General features: G+C 33.5%; 1 non-coding gene across 1 annotated transcript; it reads right to left on the bottom strand.

Moving 5' to 3' along the window:
* Positions 1-1,684: 1,684 nt before the first annotated feature.
* Positions 1,685-1,898, bottom strand: LOC126032858 (small nucleolar RNA U3). Its single transcript, XR_007504027.1, has one exon. It is a non-coding gene; the product is annotated as a small nucleolar RNA U3 (small nucleolar RNA).
* Between the last annotated feature and the right edge of the window lie 6,189 nt (positions 1,899-8,087).

The following is an 8,087-nucleotide window of genomic DNA, read 5'->3' as shown; positions in this document are numbered from 1 at the left end:
TAGTTAAAAAAAAAAGAAAAATTAATTACTTCATTTTTTCTAATGAATACATAGTATTCCATTGTATAGATATATAACACAGTTTCTTTAGCCCACTCATCTCTCATTGGGTACCTGGGTTGCTTCCAGAATATGGCTACTAAAAATAGAGCTGCAATGAGAATAGGGCACAGAGGGCATTTTTGTATAGTTTTTTTTTTTTTTTTGTATTTCTAGCATATATTCCTAGGAGCGGTATTGATGGATCATACAGAAGTTCAATTTTTAAAGTAATATTTTAAAGAAATAATGTTTTTCAGAAATATTGGACTAGAAGGCATTCCCACCAGCAGTGAATGAGATTCTCTTTCTCCCCACATCAAACCAGCGCTAATTGTTCTTGTTCTTTGTGATGTGTACTAGTCTCTGTGGTGTGAGTCTCCTTGTTTCTATATTCATCTTTCTGATGATTAGTGACAAAGAACATTTTATGTACCTTTTGATTATCAGTATTTCTTCTTTAAGGAAATGTCTATTCATTTCTTCTCCCCGATTTTTGATGAGGTAATTGTGTTTGTTTTGTTCACTTCTGTAGTTATGTCTTATATATCTTAGATATTAGCTCTTTATCAGATGAATATTGGGTGAATAATTAGTCCCATTACATAAGTAGCCATTGTATACTAGTTACTATTTCCATTGAAGTTCAGAAGCTTCTCAGTTTAATGTAGTTCCATTTATTATTTCTGTTTCCACTTGTTTGGATAGTGGTGTTTCCTCTTTAATTTAAATATCAATTTCTGTTTTGCTTATGTTATGCTCTATGTACTTTATGAGTTCAAATCAAAATCAAGTTCTTTAATCCATTTTGATTTGACCTTGTGCATGGCATTAAAGAGAGGTCTTTTTTTTAAAGTTCACTTTTTTAAATTTACTTAACCAGTTTTCCCAACATCGAAAAGGCCTTTCTTGCTCCATCATATATTTCTTGCCTCTTAATCAAATATTAATTAGTTATATACTTCGGCCTCAGTATTAGAATACTCAAGTCTCTTCCATTGATATGAGGGCCTATCTTTATTCCAATACCATCATGTTTTAATTACTATTGCTTTAGAGTAAAATTTAAAGTTGGGGGAAAGTGGTGCCTACAATTTTCTTACTCCCAAGGATTCCTTTAAGTGTTCATAGGTATTTATTGTTCCAAATAAATTTCAGGAGTGTTCAGTTCACTTCTTTGAAAAATGTCCAGGATATCCTTAGAGAGATTGCATTAAATCTGTACAGTGATTTGGAAAATATTCCAATTTTAATTATGGTAGTTGTCAAAATGATGATCAGTGTATATGTTTCCATTTCTTTGTGTCTTCTTTTATTTCTTGAAGCAATGTTTTATAGTTTTCTTTGTATAGGTCTTAATTACTTTAGGTAAGTTGACTTCAAGGTACTGGGTTTTCTGAGACACATTGTGAATATGGTTGATTTTTGTTTTTGCTTTTTAGGTTTTTGGGGCCACACCCGGTGATATTCAGGGGTTACTCCTGGCTTTTTATTCAGAAATTGCTCCTGCCCTTGGACCATAAGGGATGCTGGGAGACTGAACCATGGTCTATCCTAGGTCAGCAACATCCAAGGCAAACAACCTACCTTTTGCTTGTGCCACGGCTCCAGCCCCAATATGGTTGATTTTTAATGACATTTTTTCCCCACTCAGACTGCATCCTCTCACTCTATCCCTTCCAAAGGAAGAGAAGGACGATTATCAGTGGCCAAAGGCAATCGCAGAAGGAACACCTGGAGCCTGCTTCACGCTCAGGAGAGGACACTCTGGCTCCTTAGTGGCTTCGGTTGCTCTACAATCAGAGAAACTTCTCTAGTCACATACTATAGAAATGGTTGATCCCTGAAAGTATAGTTTTTTTGTTTGTTTGTCTGTTTGTTTGTTTTTGGGTCACACCCTGCAACGCTCAGGGATTACTCTTGGTTTTATGCTCAGAAATCGCTCCTGGCAGTCTCAGGCGACCATATGGGATGCAGGGATTCCAACAGCTTCTAAAAACAATATATTTGTATAGCAAAGTGGCAGTCCACAAAATCAACACTCAAAATTCTCTGGCAATTTTATAGACAAATAATTAAAGAGAATAAAATGTCATTAAGAAAAGACTATACTGGGGCCGGAAAGATAGCATGGAGGTAATGCATTTTTAGAAGCTATTTGATAGTCTTTGGAATTTTCTAAATATAGTATTATATCATCTGTAAACAATGAGAGCTTGACTTCATTCTTTCCTATCTTGATGCCCTTGATATTTTTTTTTCTTGCCTAATAGCTATGACAAGTACTTTCAATACTATTTTGAATAGAAGTGGTGAGTAGGGCAACCTTGTCTTTTGCCAAATTTTAGAGAAAAGGCTCTTTTTTTTAGTTTTACCTATTGAGTATGATATTTGCCTTTGACTTGTCATCAATGTTCTTGACTAAAATGTTTCCTCAATTCGGATCTTGCTTATAGTCTTTTTGTTTTGTTTGTTCCTTTGTTTTGTTTTGGGGCCACACCCAGTGGCAACCAGTGTTTACTCCTGCATCTTCACTCAGAAATCGCCCCTGGCAGGCTTGGGGGACCATATGAGATCAAATCCAGGTTCGTCCTGGGTTGGCAGCATGCAAAGCTAATGCCCTACCACTATGCTATTACTCTGGCCCCTTGCTAAGAATGTTTTATCATGAACAGGTGTTGGATCTTGTCAAATGCTTTCTCTGCATCTATTGATATGATCATATGGTTTTTATTTTTTCTTTTGTTGATATAATGTATTATGTTGATTGACTTGTATATGTTAAGCAATTATGACTGCATAATATTGCATGTCTGGAATTAATTATACTTGGCCATGATGCTTGACATTTCTGATGAGGTGTTGGATCCTATTTGCTAGGATTTTGTTGAGGATCTTTGCATTTGTCTTCATCAGGAATATTGGTCTGTAGTTCTCTTTTTGGAGGACATCTTTGTCTGCTTTGGTAACAGGTTTATACTAGCTTTGTAAAAACAATTTGGGAGTGTTTATGAATTATTTAAATTTTCTAAAGACCCTGAAAAAGATTGCCAGTACGTTCTCTTAAAAGGTTTGAAAAAATTTGCTAGTGAAAACATGTAGACCCAGGCTTTTGTTTTGGGAAAGATTTTTGGTTATCATTTTAATTTCATCTATAGTTATGTCTGCTCAGATATGTCAGATCATCCTGGGATGTTATACCTTGGGAGTTATAGGGATCCAATAATTTATTCATTTATTCCAGGTTCTAATCTTTTATGGCATAAAGTTTCTCAAAGAAATAGTTCATTACCCTTTGAGTAGTTCTTTTAGTAGTCTCTTAGTCCTTGGGTAGTCTTCCATTTCTCATTTCTAATTAATTTACTCTATCTTTATTTCTTTCTTTCATTCTTTGTGAGTCTTGCTTGTGGTTTATCTATTTTGTTTACTTTTAAAACATGAAATGTGTAGCCACAGAGTGAAGTGGAGTGATTGCATTCTTGCTGATCTCCCTCCGCTGAGCTCAAGCTGGGGATTTTCCAATTTTAAGTCTCATGATATTGTCCTGGGCATTGCCAAACAGAAGCCACCTTCTGTCTCAGTCCTTGGTGGTGGGTGTCTGCTCAGACTCTTCTAAATGCTGGATCTGTGGCCATTAGCTTCTGAAACAAGGAGCCTTGTCTGCCTTTTTTAGGAGACTAGTAAGATGGTACTTGTGTCTGGAGGTGCCAAGTTGCTCATGTGGTCCCAGGATCAAATTCAGGCTTCATATATAAAGTATTAATTTCAACACTTTGACTTATTCTTTTATCATTTATTTAAAAGAATTCTTTAGGAATAGAAAGATAGTACACATAAGCAAGCCATTTAGCCTTGCACACATCCCATATAGTCCTCCAAGCCCTTCCAGGAGTGAGCTGAGAGTCCAGAAATAGTAATAAAACCTGATATATAGATAGATATTCTGACCCTCCAAAAAGAAAAAAGAAAAAAATAGAATCTAAAATTTTAGGCTTAGTTATTAAATCTTACTTTCCAATGATTGAAAACCTGTCTAAAATATTTGGGCCCTTCTTAGTTTCTATATCTTCTGATATGATACTAGGTTCTTCTGAGGTTAGCCACATTATAAAATAAATAAGTAAATGTGGATGCCCTTTTTAAAAAGTGGGGAAAATTCATTGTATTGCATACTCTGTGAACGAGATCCTTAGTTACCATGAAAATAAACCATATAATACATTATCAATTTCCTGCAAGATTTGCAATTTTAAATAAAATATGCTGTAGATAAAATCTGATCAGAAAATTGCTTCATGTTTATAGGGTTTTCAAATAGTATTCTGAAAAGTTCCAGTTACTATCTAAGAGTGGAAGAAAAAAGATCAAAATGTGTTTTTAAAATTCTTCCATACTAGGAGAAATTTCAAAAGTGATTCCTTTAGTAAAGGTAAAGTTTTTTCTTGAAGAGGGAAGTGGCAGCCCTATATTTGATTAAGATGCTTTCAAACTTATATGTCTTTGTTCCATTTATTCCCCTGGATGTTACAAGGTGAAAATAAGTGAAGTAAAATGTTTTTACTGAGGCACTTGCCTTGAAATTCTTGATATAAGACAGGCTGACATGAAAATAAAGATGAAAACACATTTAGGATACAAAGACAAAATTCTGAAGATGCACTAAAAGTATGTGATCTGGCTGGCAGACAAAAATATAAGATAAAAAGATAAAAAATTGCTGAAAAGATAAGTTGGGGGTTTGAGCTTTAAAAAGCCTTGTGTGATAAAGTCTTTCGAATATTAGATTTTGGTTACTCTTCCTTCTCCCCATCTCCACTGAAGGAGAGATTAATCCCTCAAAAAGAACATTGCTAACACTTCAAAAATCCAATTTGTGAACAATGTTCAAGTGTCTAAGAATACACATTTATAATCTTAACAACCGAGTCACTCTAAACTTGGGGAAACCTGTCATTCATTTTCAAATATCGGAGGATGTCATATTCTGAAGAAAAAATTAACATCAAAACGAAAAAGAATAAAAGAATCTTATGAAAAACAGAAGGAAGAACAGTAAAATATATAGGCAATTCTGTTTCTCTGACATTAGGAACAAATCTTTCAGACTTAATACTTTGGCTGGAAGAGGCAATGGTGACCTTTTCATGCTCTTTATTAAATAATCAAAAAATGGAGAAGGTCTGCTTCAAAGAAATAAAAAACAGGAGGAGAGACTGTCTCTGAAGAAAATTTATAATGAGCATGTTTCATGTTTTAAGAATGGTTTTCACATATTAAAATCTAGATTCTTTATAAATTAAGATTCTTAATTTAAATCCATAAACCTTATAAAATTATTAATAATGTTACCTTTCAATGATTACATTTATCATAGCTGCTATGAAAATTTCTGAGAATATCATGAATGTAGCAGAAGAGGTGCTTGTGAGGTTTCAACTCTATTTCTACTACTAGTTTTATTAGACAGTTTTTAATATTAATAATGTGTGTTCTTATTCAGGTTTTAATATATCTTAATAACATAAACTTCTGTTTGCCCATAAAATAAGAATTCTTTAGTTGATAAATTCTTTTGTTTTTTTTTTTTTCTTTTAAATCACCATCAATACCTTGTAACAAAGACCACCAAAGAAATTCTATGAAATAGGGAAAAGAATAAATGATGAATCACTTTATTTTCTTAAAATAAAAACATTACTAGAGTTTGGCAAATTATTTTTATGAAGATTGTGGTTCAAGTAAAAGGTAATATTTTTTATCTGTATCATGAATCTTTTACTTAAGTACAAAGTTTTGAGAAATCTATAAATGAAATCTACAGTTGATGTTTTCATGTAAGTCATGAACATGTGTTGTTAGTTATTAAGTTTGCTGACTTTTCTATATGGTTTAATTTACAAACCAATATTCTTAAGATACCTGGAAATACAGATGTCTTGATCTGTTCAAAAATTATAGTACACATTAAAAGTATGTAATTTATTTTTATTATGCTCATTTAATAACTAGAACAATGAAGTAAAATAGCAACTACAATTAGGAGTGGAAAAAAGAAAAATCAAAAATATTATTGCTTTTGAGTAATTGGAAGGAGCAAGGATCTAAAAAGTAAAAACAATTTTTAATATATCTTTATTTAAACACCTTGATTACAAACATGATTGTAGTTGGGTTTCAGTCATATAAAAAACACCCACCTGCATCAGTGCAACATTCCCATCACCAAAGTTCCACATCATTCACATTGTATGATAGTTCTCAGTGTAATTATTTCTCTAACTGTACTCACCACTCTTTGTAGTGAGCTGCATGTTGTGAGCTGGACCTTCCAGCCCTCCTCTCTTTGTTTCTGAGAATTATTGCAAATATGTCTTTTATTTTTCTTAAAATCCATAGATGAGAGAGGCTATTCTGCGTCTATCTCTCTCCCCTTGATTTATTTCACTCAGCAAAATAGATTCCATGTACATCCATGTATAGGAAAATTTCATGACTTCATCTCTCCTGATGGCTGAATAATATTCCATTGTGTATATTTACCACAGTTTATTAGCAATTCATCTGCTGAAGGGCATCTTGGTTGTTTCCAAAGTCTGGCTATTGTAAATAGCACTGCAATGATTATAGGTGTGAGGAAGGGATTTTTGAATTATATTTTTGTATTCCTGGGGTATATCCCTAGGAGTTGTATAGCTGGATCATATGGGAGCTTAATTTCCATTTTTTTGAGGAATCTCCATATTGTTTTCCATAAAGGCTGGACTATATGGTATTCCCACCAGCACTGAATGAGAGTTCCATTCCCACCAGCAGTGAGTGAGAATTCCTTTCTCTTCACATATCCTCCAGCACCAATTGCTTTTTTTTTCTTTGTGATAAGTGCCTAAAGCCTTCCCACTAAAATCAGATACAAGACAAGGTTCCCTCTCTCACCACTCCTGTTTGCTGGAAGTTCTTGCCATTGTGATTAGGCAAGGAAAATATTTCAAGGGCATCAGTTAAGGCAGGAAGAAATCAAGCTCTCACTGTTTGCAGATGACATAATATTATATATAGAAAACCCTAAAAACTCTACCAAAAAGATTCTAGAAACAATAGATTCATATAGAAATGTGGCAGGCTACAAAGTTAACAAGCAAACCTCAATGGCCTTCTTATACACCAATAATGATAGAAAAGAAATTAACATAAAAAACAACCCCATTCACATTAGTATCACACAAACTCAAATACCTTAGAGTCAGCTTAACCAAAAGTAAAGGACCTATAAAAAGAAAACTATAAAACCCCGCTTCAAGAAATATAAAAAGACACAAGAAAATCGAGACACATACCATGCTCATGAACTGGAAAGATTAACATCTTTAAAATGGCAATACTCCAAAAAGCATTGTACACATTTAATGGAATACCTCTACGGTTACTGATGAATTTTTTCAAAGAAGTGGATCAAACACTCCTAAGGTTCATTTGGAACAATAAACACCCTCGAATAGCTAAAGCAATCCTTGGGAAAAGGATTATAGGAGGCATCACTTTCCCAACTTAAAATTCGGAGTGGAGGGAGGACAAATTTGGTGATGGGAATTTTCCTGATTCAATGTTAATATTTACCTAAAATACTACTGTGAAAGATATGTAAGCCAATATGGTCAAATTAAAAATTATATATATAAAAAAATAAAAGAAAAATTCTATTACAGAGCTATAGTCATTAAAACAGCATGGTACTGGAATAAAGACAGACCATCAGATCAGTGGAATAAACTTGAGATTCAGATAATGTCCCCCAGACATACAATCAATTAATCTCTGATAAAGGGGAAATAAATGCCAAATGGAGCAAGGGAAATTCTCTTCAATAAGTGATGTTGGGACAACTGATCAGCCACTTGCAAAAAAGTGAACTCAAATCTCCATCTATTACCTTGCATAAATATCAAATCCAAATAGATTAAATACCTTGATATCAGACCTAAAACTATAAGCTATATAGAACAATATGTAGGTATGACACTCCATGGCATTGAGACTAATTTATTTTTTTA

The sequence above is a fragment of the Suncus etruscus genome, chromosome 16 (genome assembly GCF_024139225.1).
Source record: "Suncus etruscus isolate mSunEtr1 chromosome 16, mSunEtr1.pri.cur, whole genome shotgun sequence".
NCBI lineage: Eukaryota > Metazoa > Chordata > Mammalia > Eulipotyphla > Soricidae > Suncus > Suncus etruscus.
This window is presented reverse-complemented; position numbering and strand designations above follow the sequence as displayed.